Genomic DNA, 14,792 nt, shown 5'->3' on the forward strand with positions numbered 1-14,792 from the left:
ATAATGTGCAAGAGCTGAAGACTACAGAGATGTTACTGAAAATACAAATACGACAAGGACGTACTTAACTAGACCCACAGACTGCAAGTGCAACACATATTCCTTTGCTTCCCTCATAATCGCCCGCTAAGCCAGGTGCGCCAGCACATCTCAGGCTAGCTGCTTCTTCTTTGAACCAGGGATTCCACTCTGACATAAATATCATTTCCTAAGTGAGTGAGAGAGAAAGCAAAGATCCTGCAAAAAAGCTGAGAAGCTTTAAGTAAGAGTGGCTAATAAAAGCATTACAGAACAGTTGTCTAAATACGCAATTTATTCCCTCTATAAGTATAAACATTCCTTATATGGGAAGTGGACTTTGCCAGGAGGGAACTGGATAACTTTACAGCAATGATGCTATAAAGGAGATTTAAAAATTGATCAGTGAATTGCACTTCTAATTTTCTTTCAGTTTTGATTTTTCTTTTCCTCAGAGCTTCATTGGCTGTCATGATATATTCAGACACTGCAATAAACCCATTTACCAACAGTGAACTATTAAGATGTGTAAGTGTTTATAATAAACTTATCTAAATTCTTTCTTTGTAGTCACTATTGTTAATTTTTCTTACTAACCTGCAGCACTAGATTCATTTTTTTAAAGATTTTAAATTTTTTATTGGAATGTCAAATTTATAGAAATAAGAGACAGAAAGATCTTCTCTCCACTGGTTCACTCCCCAAATGGCCCCAATGCCCAGAACTGAACCAATCCAAAGCCAGGACCCAGGAGCTTCTTCCAGGTCTCCCACGCGGATGCAGGGTCCCAAGGCTTTGGGCCGTCCTTGTCTGCTTTCCAAGGCCACAAGCAGGAAGCTAGATGGGAAGTGGATCAGCTGGGATATGAACCAGCATTCATATGGGATTCTGTAGCATGTAAGGCGAGGATGTAAGCCATTAGGATACGGTGCCGAGGCCACCAGATTTATTAAATTTCTACAAGTTTAAAATAAGTGTAAACTCAATGAATTAAACTGGCACAATATTGTTATCATTATACTTACTTTAAACATCTCCTCAAGAAATAAAAGCAATGGGATAAAAATTGAGAAATTCATTAATAAAGTTAGGAAATACATATGTATCTGCTCAAAGTAGCAAAGAATGAACATCAAACAAAAAGACACTAAAAGAGTAGGTCTGCAAACATATTACGCAAACAAGAAAAACATTTTCATTTACATTTGGCAGGAAATCAGTGATTACCTGCTTTGAATAAAACAAAAGTGTGTTCAGAATGACACTCTGTATGTCTTTGAATCCATTTAGGAATCTGAACCCAGACAGGAGGGCTAATCATACTCTCAGAAATTATTTCGCTGATCTTAATACATTCCCCCTTTATAATTAACTAGTAATGATTATAGGAGAATTAATATAATCAGTTAGTGATATGAAATATGTGCAGTTACCAATTTCGGTTGGCTGGGAAAGTTTCAGAGTATTAATTTACACAGACAACACTGCATCCAAAGAACCTCTACCTAAATGAAACTCTAAAACTCCTCCAAATACATGCAAATTAATTCATTTAAAATGGGTAGTTCAATTCAAATTATGTGCATATGCACATACATGAATATATACATATATCCACTATATATAATACAATATTTTCGATAGAGGAAAGAGACCAGAGGCACAAAGAGAAATAGTGAGACATTCACCAGAAAAATGTTTCTACTGAGTAATTAAAAGTAGAAATTAAAAGCATCCAGCCGTTTTTATTTGATTTAATATTTTATTGCTGTAGCTGCATGAATTCATATAACAACAAAAATATAAATTTTTAACAGAAATACAAATGTTCAAGACCTATAGAGTGGGACAGAACAATGAGGTTGAGTAAAATTTGCTAGAAGAGTTCAACAGAGAAATAGAAGGGAAAAACCAATTAGTGACAAAATTTAAAGCCCTATTTTGCGCAGCATATGTGAAAATAGCTATTGCAAATAAAGAGCTTAAGGAGATGCATGAGAGCAAAAATAAACTACTTGTGTCTGTGACAAAACTAATTAATCCCAAAGGCATTATGTCCAGTGAAAGGAACAGACCCAGAAGGGTAAAATACCGCAGGATTCTGTTTATATAAAATACATGATTCCAAAAGGAAATATAATGCCTAACAATAGGAAACAAATTATCAGTTCCCTAGAATCATAGGTAGAGGAAATAATTAATAGTGAAGATGATTGAGAAAACAGTTGAGCGTGGTTTAAGTAGTTTAAATCTCATTTGTGATTATGGTATTTCCAAGTGCACATATCTTTAGGTATTCATCAATTGTGCATTTTATGTATGTGCAGTTTGTTGTACTTAAATGTTATCTGAATAAACTTATTAACAAAAGGTCAAAACTAGCCTAGGACCAAGAAGTGTGTGTGTGTATGTATGGGGGTGTGTATATATATATATATATATATATATATATATATATATATATATAAAGAAGTTCACTGTTATAAAATATATTTTATATAATTCAGTAAAAGGCTATATTCGAAGAAAACTATTTCTATATGGTGAAAAGGTATGTGACAAAATTCAATGTTGAATTTCACTTTTAAGCATTTACCGTGTACTAAAGTAAATGTATACGGAATATTGCCATATACACATAAACTCACTAACCTAAGTCTCTCCCCATACACACATACACACAAAGACACTAAAAAGTGAGATGGACAAGGCAGAACGAGGTTTGTTGAAAGAATTCCCAGAGTCAGGGTCATACTTTAATGTGAAGCAGAAGCACCTCATCAAAGCCAGATATCAACAAAGATGCTTTTATCACCACTGTAATTTAGCACTTCCCTAGAAATGTGGCATATGAGAATGAAACACAGAATATAAATTCAGGGGAGAAGATAAAATAATATTTAACATAACTAAAAAATCGAGAGAATGAGCTGCAAAAACCATGAAGAGTAATAGAATCCATTAGGTTATCATGCTGCGTTTTTCTAAACACAAACTTAACAGCATTTCTTCAATAACACCAAAGACTTGGAAAGCAGATCTGAGGAAAAGAATGACTCCAAATGTCATAAGAGGTCTACCAAATTATAAGCAACAGTTATGTGACAATACCATCAGATGTTATTCTTTGTATTCAAAATATAATAGTCATTTTATATGTGTAAGTTATTGCTGAAAGAATACACAAGCAGTTGTTTAATAGAAATAATACATCACATTCAATAGTAATAAGATACTGACTAATGCAATTTTTATATGGACTTCGAGCATCTTTCTAAGATATTACTTTTTACCATGAAAACCAAGTTTCTTGCCATATGCCATGTGCTAGAATAGAGAGGAAAACAAGATAGAAAGGAAGATAATGGGTAAAACCCAAGTTTGTGCTTTGATTTTGCCCTTAGCTAATTACTGTATTTTCTTGCCTGTGGAACTCAATCCAATCTTTCATGCTGATGCTTTGGATAAGAACAGGTTATTTAAAAATGTTTTAATTTATTTTACGTAGAGGCATTCTTTAGGCAGAATTTTGTCTCCCATTATTTGAACCAGCAAAAGCTATAGCACAGCATGTTCCACTTTCAGTTCTTGTGAAACGTCCAGAATGAAAAATTTTAATGACCTATTTACATAGTCAAAAGCAAGCTATTATTTTTAGCCCTATCAGCAATCTTGCAACTTTGATTTGATGTTTGGCGTATGGGGGATTGTTTCCAGGACCACATGTGATGCCAATATTGGTGGTATAAGATGATACAGTATTTGCACAGAACCTAAGCCCGTTTTTCTCTGACTTACATTATCTCTGAATTATTCATAGTACATAATCCTATGCAAATACTATTTAAATAGTTGCAATACTTTTGCCTAGGGAATAATGGAATAAAATAATCTGCACATGCTCAGTACATACCCAGTGTTACGGGATGCTTCTCTGTGGAATTAACTGAATCCATATATGAACCTTCTGTGTTTAGAGATGACAATGATGCTAATCAAAGGAACCTAAAGTATTTTCATTACCTGAGTAAGGATGTCCTTAAATTTTCCAGCTATGAACTATACTTATGTTTCCTCCAGAAACCATTTTAAAACAAAGAACTACACTTTTGAAATCTGATGTTTTTCAGTGAGTCAATACAAGAATTATAGTGAAGAGTCAGATAGTGCAAAATCTCTTCATGAAGTTTATGAAGTCACTGACTAATTAAATGCAGAAAAAATAATAAATTGGAGTAAGAAATTGTATAATCTTTTTTCAGAACCTGCATGCTGAGAAACCATACCGTGTGTAGAAGGAACAATTTCTTATTTGATAAAATAAGAGTTTAGTGATGAAAAATATGAGACTGATTATAAATATCAGGATCACTTGCCTAACAATTCAATCCTAACTCCTTGAAAACAATGTAAGTCGCATCAGGACTGTGTTCCCTTGATGGCAAGTATCAGACAATTACAGTCTTCAAAGAATAGCTAAGGACTATCAAGGCCCTTTCATGGGATGATTTATTTTATTTTACATTTTATTATTATTATTATCATTTTATAATACAGTCCCATAGGCTCCTGGGATTTCCCTTATCCCCTCCCCAATTCCCTCCCCCCCCTACTTCCTCTATATCATTACTAAAGTGTAGTTCTTCATACTCAGTCTTATGTCCATCATTGCGGGCATGACCAATGACAGAGAGTCCAGAATCCTATTGTCAAGATATAGTAAGGTGTTGTTAATTTCTTTTTTCTTCCTGATGTTGGTTTTGCTTTGTGGCTCTTCATTTAAGGGGATGTATAGTAGCTGTGTAATAGAGACTGTCGTTTCTAGTAACATGTTATTTAACTTCGTGGCATTGTAAATTTCTATTTTTCTTTCTGTTGTTGATTTTGTATTATAACTTTTCATTTGAGGGGATGTACAGTAGCTGTGAAACGGAGACTAACATTCAGATGTGAGGATACAATGCAGTATGAATTTCTACTTCCAGACAAAGATGGACTTATAATGAATGTTTGTATTCTAAGCAGTATTTCTTGAAGCATAGTTAAGCAGGCTGAACCAGGCACTATGCAAACTGCTTAGAACAGAGAGCAGAGGAGGGAAGGACTGAACATAAAATGGCCCCTGAGAGGCAACAAAGAAGGTGAGTGAAGCCATTTAGCAGCTCAGCATTAGAACGTGGTAGCAAGAAATGAATCCAGGGACAGCAGGCACAGGTGCCATGTGAGACAATGTGGGCAACACAAATAGCAACTTCTTGATGCATGGAAACCCTGGGAAGGGGAGACAGGACAACGGGGGGTAGTGATGGCCAGGAAATTTTGATATTTAGTTTGTAAGAACTGGAAGTTATTACTTACCACCCTGGTTTAAAAAAAAAAAAGTCTTATGAGTTACAAAGAAAAGAGGCCCGTGACACCTCAAGGATATTGTCTAGCTATGCTATCCACCCATCACCCATCCTCTGCTAGAAGCAGAGGAAGATTGATCGACAGGGATTAGTATTCCAAAGTATCTGCTGGAGTGTGAAGGCTGATTTATTATTTTTTTCTGCTTCCTAATAGCAGAGAATTCTCTGCTATTGGACTTCTTAATTGCTAATGCCCAAACTTTACATTTTGACATTGCATTTCTAGGTACATAGCAGTTCAGGAAGTGAGATTGTATTTCAGATCCTACAGACTGTCAGGTGTTCTGAAAATACAGCACATGCCTGGTGTTGCACTATGAGAGGAACAATGACAGAAAACTTGACTCCTGCTGGTGAGAAGTTCACAGAAAGAATATCATACTGTGAACAGGGGATGAGAAGAATAATCACTAAAATTCATTCTTTCTCTTGAGAAGCTCACAATAAAACTATAAAGAGCCTTCAATGGCTTACATTTGGTGCAGCAAATTGATACCACCCCTCCAAACACACACACAAAAGTCTAGTCATTAAACGCTGGAATTGAATATAGAAGATTAAGGTTTGCAGTAGGACAGGAAGTGCAAAAAATCATTTGCACAAATATTTTATAAACTTCATTTCTCTATTTTTACATTAGGTTCTAAGGTACACCTAAGGATGGTGCTGTGGGATAGTGGGTTAAGCTGGCCCTGCAATGCCTGTCCTTTCTAATATGAGTGCTGACTCAATCTCAGCTGCTCCCGGATAATGCACCTCTGAAATCAGTAGAAGGTAGATGCTTCAAGAGCTTGGGTCCCTGGCACCCATGTGGAAAAAAATTGCAGGCAGCAGGCAACATCTCAACTACCTGCATCCCTGCTACACAGAACGGAGCCCTGGGATTGGCTTCTGCCTGGTCCAGTAGTGTCTGTTGCAAACACCTGGGAGGTACACTAATGGATGGGAGACATTGTGATCTGTCTCTCTCTTTGTCTCTCTTTGCTTCCTTCTGGGTGTCTGTCCACCCTTCATGAAAATCTATGTGTTTGGAAGTTTGTCACACAGAAGGAAAAGAGAGACTTCATGCTCTTGTTCAATCCCCACATGTACACAACAACCAGGGCTGGACCAGAAGTCAGAAGTCAGAAGCCTAAAACTGCCAACAATGCATGGATTAGTAGGAAGTTAAATTAGAAACGAAGCCAGTACTCAAATGAGGCCCTCAAATATAAGACCTGAGAGTCCAAAACAGGATCTTAATGACTCAGCCAAATTTCCCAATACTGAAACAAATAATTTGTGAAATCAATTACTCCTGGGAGATAATATCAGCAGAGAAATGAAAAGATAATAATAAGTGTTTTCACTACAGTCAGAATAATGCATGCATGTATGATGAAAAGATTTTAAAAAGTAGACTAACATACATAAAGCAAAGACTTTTTCTTTTCTTTATTAAAGATTATTTATCATTAGCTACCTCACCTTTCAATTTTAGATATCATAATTAGGACCTAAAACACAGATATAGAGGCCTGAATGACTATGCCTAGAGATTATGGGAAGAGTTGTTCTGAAAAAACCTTCTGTATACTATCTCGGTAAGAGACTGTGGTGTGCAGTATAAATCCTTCTTTCTCCCACATCCCAGTCTCTGAAACCTGTGTATTCATCACATCAAGCGGCAGAAGCTAACTTAAAAAATGTATTTGGAATAAGGTTGCTAACCAGTTGGCGTTTGGATTAGCTTGATACATCCAATACTCATAAGATCCTTGTAAGATGAGAGATGATAATGCAAGAAGGTTCAGGGTCAAGTAATGCAAGGAGACGAAAAGCCAACTCGCAAATAAACTAAAAAAAAAAAAAAAGAAACCTTCCCGGCATTTAGATCTTATGGCATGGAAGGAATTAAAGATAAGTATAAAAAAATCATCTCGGGTCCGGCACCGTGGCCTAGCGGCTAAAGTCCTCGCCTTGAAAGCCCCAGGATCCCATATGGGCGCTGGTTCTAATCCCGGCAGCTCCACTTCCCATCCAGCTCCCTGCTTGTGGCCTGGGAAAGCAGTCAAGGACGGCCCAAGGATTTGGGACACTGCACCCGCGTGGGAGACCCGGAAGAGTTTCCAGGTTTCTGGCTTCGGATCGGTGCGCACCGGCCCTTTGCAGCTCACTTGGGGAGTGAATCATCGGATGGAGGATCTTCCTCTCTGTCTCTCCTTCTCTCTGTATATCTGACTTTGCAATAAAATAAATAAATCTTTAAAAAAAATCATCTCAGTTTTCTGTACATCAGTAAGAATCAATGGGAATTTGGAACTGAATGTATAGAATCATTTATATTATTCCAAATATACTTAGGAATGAATCTAAGAAAATACACACAAGATCTCTGTGAGGAAAATGACATAACTCTGATGGAGTGAAGCAAAGAATTAAATAAAAACAGATAGTCCATGTTCATTGGCAAGAAGACTATATTGCCAAAATATCATTTCCAATAACTTCAGCAACTTACCTTCAGGATACCAACCAATTTATTGTAAACTTTTTAAGTGGAAAAGAGAAAGAACCAGGATACCCTGCATGGCATTTAAAGATTAGAACAAACTAAAAGAGCAACACTACCCAATTTCAAAACAAACTAGAAAGCAACAGTAGTGATGACGGGGAAAACTGCCAAAAAAAAAAAAAAAAAAAAAGAAAAGAAAAAAGAAAAAAGAAAGAAAAATTGGGAGAGCGCATTCAAAAAAGAATAGAAAGTTAAGAAGCAAACTCACTTAAACATAGAAAACTGATCTTAGATACAGGAGCAAAGATGACACAAAGGAGAAAGGTTAGCCTTTTAATAAATGATGCTGAAACAGCTGGACACGCACATTTGAAAAATGAGTCTAAAACAGCCCTGACACCCTGTACAGCATTTAGCTCAAGAGAGATCACACACTTAAATGTAAAATACAGAACTCCAAGTGGAAAACATAGCAGAAAACCTAGATGGCCTTGGCTTTTATGAACACATGATTCACGTACGAAAGATTTGATTAGCTTTACTTCACTATAATTAAAAATCTCTACTCTGTGAAAGACATAATCAAGAAAATAATAAGACAAAGCACAAATAGCGATAAATGTTTGCAAATGCATGTCAGATAAAGGACTGACATACCAATATGCCAAGAACTTACAATTCGGCCATAAGAATAAAATCAAGTCAATTAATAAAAGGATCAGAAATTGAAATAAACATCTCAACAAAGATGCTAATGCAATTGGCAAGCAAACATGAAAATGTGACCCTCATCCTATGGCATCTTGGAGTCATACATTGGTGAGATGACAATATTCATCTATTAGAACTACCGAAATCTTTAACACCAGCTTTAAATGCAAACAAGGATGTGGAGTAGCCCTAATCGTTAATTGCTAGTGGGAATACTGGACGGCATAGTCCTGTTGGAAGGCAGGCTGGGGCATTCCTACAAAAGAAACTCTATTTTAATCTTATTTTCTATCAGCTTTGTCTCAGTATTTTCTCAAGGGAGTTGGAAAATTGTGTCCACATAAAAACCTGCAAATAGATATTTGCACAACTTTTATTCAAAATTACCAGAAGTTTGAAGCAAATGCGTTGTTTTAGTAAGTAAATGGCCATCCAGACAATGGCGTCTGAAAGCCATGAAAAGGAGGAAATGTGGAAATGTAAATGCATATAACTAAATAAAAATAGGCAATTTGAAAAGGCTTTGCACTTTGTTCTTTCAATTTTATGACATTCTGCAAACAGCAAAACTAGGAAGGCAATGAGAAGATTGGCAATTGTGAGAGGGGGAGCCATGAATACACAGAACACAAAGAATGTTTAAGGCACTAAAACTCATCTGGGCTGTTACAATGGTGGGTGTATAGCAAAGAACACATGTACAGCAGTGGGTAAAATGATGGATATGTTGTAGTGGACATATTTGCTCAACTGTGCACAAGATTTATCACCAGCAGCAGGCCCTCGTGTAAGTTGTGTGCTCTGGCCACAGAGTCAATGTAGGTTCATCGGTTACAGCAAATGAACTTCTCTGGTGGAGGGTGTTGGCAGTAGGGCAGGCTGCATGTCTCAGGATGGGGTCATAATATGAGAAATGTCTGTGTTGTCTGTGCAATTGTATTCTGAATCCAAAACTGCCCTAAAAGCCAGTTCATTTAAAATATTTAGAAAATCCTTTTGAGTTTTATGGGATTTTTTTAATGTTCCAACTCTGGGCAAGAATGCAAGGAAAGTGGTTCAGCCCTAGACTCCCTCCAGTTGACAGCATTCTTCATATCCATTGACTTTTGTCTAGTGAGACTTATTTTTCTTGAATTGATTCATTCATTGCAAGTCAGAGTTACAGAAGATCTGTGAAAGAGAGAGCCAGCTTCCATCTACTGACTTACTCCCCAGATGTCTGCAATCACCAGGGCTGGGGCAGGAGGTAGCCAGGAGCTGGACACTTCATCAGCACCTCTCTCCTGGGACCTAACCACATCAGACATCCTCTGCTACTTTCCCCAGGTCCTTTAGCAGCGACCTGAATCTGCACCCATACGGGGTGTGGGCATGGGATCTCAGGCAGCAGCCTAACACTCTACTCCGCAAAGCTGACCCCATGAAACTCATTTTACATGTCTGATCACCATAACTGTCAGAGAATACATTTGCAATGTATTTGGGGAAAACTGTTATATTGCTGATATGAAATTAATACATATGAATACAGAATCCGTGGAGAATATGATAGCTCCTATTGTGTAGTCCCCACCTCCCCCTCCTTACCCATCATCCGAATACATGGTTGTTTTGGACTAAACATTTTTATTTCAGATTTTGTAATCCTAAGTGTTCATGTGATTGTTGATACACTATAGGTGCCCAGAAATAGTTGTTGCCTCAATAAATGACAGATTCTTATAGATTTACTTCTTAGTTTTCCATTGCAGTTAGTTTTTCTGCATATACAAATTTTTTCCATGGTTTTATAATTTGGAATTGACAAGGCTCACGCTAGGAGACAAAACAGAGCAGCGAATTTGAAAACTTTCTATTGCTAGTCAGTAATTGAAATAGGCTGTTATGAATATCCGTTAGAAGTTCACTCCCCCTGCTGCCTTGCTTTCTTGTTACATTTGAGAACAAAGTTTGGCTCTTACATATCACCCCAGTGGCCATTTTAAAATGTTTTAAGAATGCACTGGTCCTGGAACATAATCCTGCAAATATAATCAGAAACAAAAGCTGGTGAAAGCCTGAAAACTGCCTGAAGGGCTCTAATTTGGAGTTACAAGTCTTGACATTTTCTTTTTGTTCCTCCACCACACTGTTGAGCTCCCACTTAGCAGTTTTCAGTTATTGCTGCTTAAAATGCTGCATCTTCAGGGGGCCTCTCTGACAATTGTATTGAAACATGCTGCTCGTGGTTTTGTGAATATTGGCCTTTCATTCATTTTAGCTGTTTTTCATCCAATAGTATTCATCCATTGAAAAAAACATCTCACTTTGGGAGTGGGCCTTTAGCCTAGTGGTTGGGATGCTTGCATTTTCCACAATATCCGTGCCTGAGTTTGATTTCCAGCTCTGGCCTCTGACTCAACCATCCTACAAATGCACACTCTGAAAGGCAACAAGCTATGGCTCAATTAACTGTTCCCCTGCCATGCATAGGGAGATGTGTACTGAGCTTCAAGCTCCCAGCTTAGCCTGACCAGCTCCATCATTACAGACATCGAGGGAGTATATCACTAATAGAAGCTTTTCTATCTGTACCTTTGTTTTTCTTTGTGTTCTTGTCGCTTTTCCCACTTTCTCTAGATCTCCTCTCTCTCCTTTTCAGATAAAATGAACCTTATTTAGCTTAACAATAATACTCATAGAATTATTCATAAGAACAAAATAGTTATATGCATTTTGAATATGAAACACCTTATTTGAAACATTTCATAAACTGTAGAAATATTTTACATTAGAAAATAGAAGAAAAATCCCAGATAAAGAAGACAAAAACCTCATAGGCCCTTCTATTATCTCCAATTATGTATGTAACCACTTGAAAGTCTTAGAATTATCTTTCCATTTCAAAATTCTAGTTGATTTATTCACCATGTGCCTTGAGTTGGCACGTAGTTTGAAAACATTACATTTTGGTTAACAATGAAAGAAAATTTGAAGAAGCGGAATGTTATATTAATTTTAAGAAAGACCAAAATTGTTTACGAAAACTAGAAATGTACCTGATATTGTCAGTCTTGCTAATTGTTTGAAGCTGGCCTGACACCCATAGGTGATACTTCATATTCTTCTGTGAAACAAATACAATCTAAATCCTATACACTATTACACTCACATATTTTAAAGAAAACTAATTTCTGAGGTAATTCATTACATTATTTCCAAGTAACATGTCCAGCTGCTATTTAAGGCATAGTAGCCTCTCTGCAATACAGGTGCACTGAATTCACAACAAAAGGGATGTGTTATGGAACACTTTTTATTGTGTAACCCGTTCATTTCGTCAGTCCATCAATGCGGCGTGTCCTGATCAGGCTGGATCTGGAGACAGGCCCTGGGTGAGCAAGGTGGAGTCTGTCCAGTGGAAAATAAGCTGCAGGTGTCGGCACCCCTTCCTTTACAAAACGGCTCAGAACGCTGTGGTCTGACTCAAAACAACACAAGGTTTGCAAATGATTTGAATTTTTTAAAATTCTGTTTAGAATTTGGCGTACTTCTGGATAATCTGAAATTAGTTCTTCATTTATCAATGATAAAAACAGTGAACAAATTAATTACTAGCATGAGAGAGCTATAATCCCTCATAATTATAGTGATTTTCATAGCCCCTGTGGGTGGACTATTATTAAGGATTGGCACAATTTGTTCCTGAGTAGGTGGAAGTGCTGTGCCCAACATGTTGGAAAACAAGGCTCCATCTAAACTAACGCAAAAATCATTTCCTTTACCAAAATATATTTAACAATTCAGAAAAATTGGCTGCATTGTTGGACTTGCTTTTAGGATAAAATCCAGACTTCCTAGCACACACAGTAATCTGGCTTTTTCCGATCTCACCTTTGTTTGCCTTGCCAATCTCAGCTTCCATCATTTCTCCATGCTTGCACAGTACTTGTACAAATATTAACTATCCATCATTCCCTGAATTTGTTTTCCCGGTCTCCATAATTTTTTTAACATCTTTCTTCATAGCCAGGAAAAATCTTTCTCGTTTTCTCAGTCTCTCAAGAGGATATTTCACTTACGCTTCTAGATTTGGTTCCAGGTTCACCTCCTCTAGGCAATATTCCTGAATTTCTAGTATTGAAGTTCTCTCTTCCATATTACAGCAAGTACGCTTGTCCATCACAACTTTAACACTCATAACGTTGCTTTGACTATTCATTTTTTTGTCTTCTTCCTAAACTAGCTGCAAGAATGGTAAATACGACTGCATCATCTCTCACTCATAATTGTAGCTCTGAACCTCTCAATATTTTTAAACAACTGCTTTATAATTAAGGAATGTAAAGTAGAGAAATTTGTATTAATGAATTATGTAACTCATTAATGCATATAGTTTCTAAAGCCTGTCTTAAATAAAATCTGCCCAGTTTCAATGAATTTAGTTATGTGTATTGACATACTTGCTTTTTTCAGTTTTAACTAACATAGAAGTATATCTTCTATTACACCAGTATAACATAGATGAACCTGGGAATTCAAGTTCATTGATCATTTAAAGTTGCCTTAGTTGAATTATGACAAAATATTTCATCAAAAATGATTCTGTAACAAGTGTGACATATGCCACTAATGGGAACCCCATGATTATTATAAAGAAATACTTAGAATAACTAACATGTTTTGAGAGCCTATGATATGCCAAGCACCACACTAAGGGCTTTAGAGGTGTTATTTTATCTTCAGAAGAGTCAACTTAGTTTTGTATCACTATTGTCTGCATTTAAAGAGTCATCAAAGAAAAGTGAGTCATCAGAAAGTGAATGACTTGCTGAGGCTGCTGGAACCAGTCAGAAATGAAGGGTAGCTGAAGGCGGCCTGATCTCAACGTAGTTCAAGGAATGTTTTAATTATAACAATTTCAGTTCCTATGGATTGTCAGATTTTTGGTATCTCACCCTCTCAATGTACTTTCTAAGCGTAACACATCTCCACTTAACAGTTTTGAGACTGTACATATGTAAAATATATTATGTGTTTTATCTTTTCACTTCTGAATGAATTCATTGTATCCATGCAAAAAAAGAAGTATATTTTTATAAATGTATTTATCTGGTAGGACTACTCATAACAGGTAAAAGGTGGAAAATACCCAAACACCCATGAATGGACAAATATTTTGGTTTACACATGGACATACATAGGTATGTGTGTATATTATCCAAACTAAAACATATGCTACAAAAGGGATAAGCTTTGAAAATACTATGCTCAGTGAAATAAATTGCATTTGTAAGGCCATGGTTACTATACTTTACATATATCTGCAATGGTTACACTTAGTATTACTGAAAGTATAACAGAGGTCCTAGTGATGTAGGGAAAAGAAAATTTAAGTCTTAGTATAAACAAGCATGGGTTTTCAATTTGGGATGGCAAAAAAGATTTCAAAATGGGTAGTGTTGATCGCTAGAGTATGAATCAATCTTCCGACACTGAATTGAAATGAACACTTAATAATAGCAAAGACATGGAAAAACCCAGATACCTGTCAAAAGAGAAATGGATAAAGAAATTATGGTATATCTATTCTGTGTGGAATACTATTCAGCCATTAAAAACAATGCAATTCCTCAATTTGCAACCAAATCATACAAACTTGAGATCATTGTACTCAGTGACATAGCCAATCTCCAAAGACAAATATCATATGTTCTCTCTGATATAAGACAACCTTCATGCAAAACATAAGATCAATACATATTTACATAAACATGCATGTGCCTATATTCATCTAGAGGAATTGTATAACAGAGATTATCACATTGAGGAGTGAAGACACAATGCATTATGCATCTCTACTCCCACATAAAAGATGGACTTCCAGTGAAACTGTTAAATATATCTTGATAATCAGATGCTGTATTTTATGCCATTGTCTAATCCTACAATGCCAGGCTACAATTAAATAACAAAATGACAGACTTATTACTGTTTTTGAAGGGTCTTGATATTGTCATAGCTATAGGATGAATCAGTACAGGGCAGAAGATTGGTGAACAGTGGAGGAGAAATCCCTGAGCCTACAGAACTGTATCATGAAATAAATGATAAAGGAATAAGTAAATAAACAAATTAAAAAGGGTCTCAAATCGAAAAGAGTGACACCAGCAAATGCAGTG

Source organism: Ochotona princeps, chromosome 12 (assembly GCF_030435755.1).
Source record: "Ochotona princeps isolate mOchPri1 chromosome 12, mOchPri1.hap1, whole genome shotgun sequence".
Lineage (NCBI taxonomy): Eukaryota > Metazoa > Chordata > Mammalia > Lagomorpha > Ochotonidae > Ochotona > Ochotona princeps.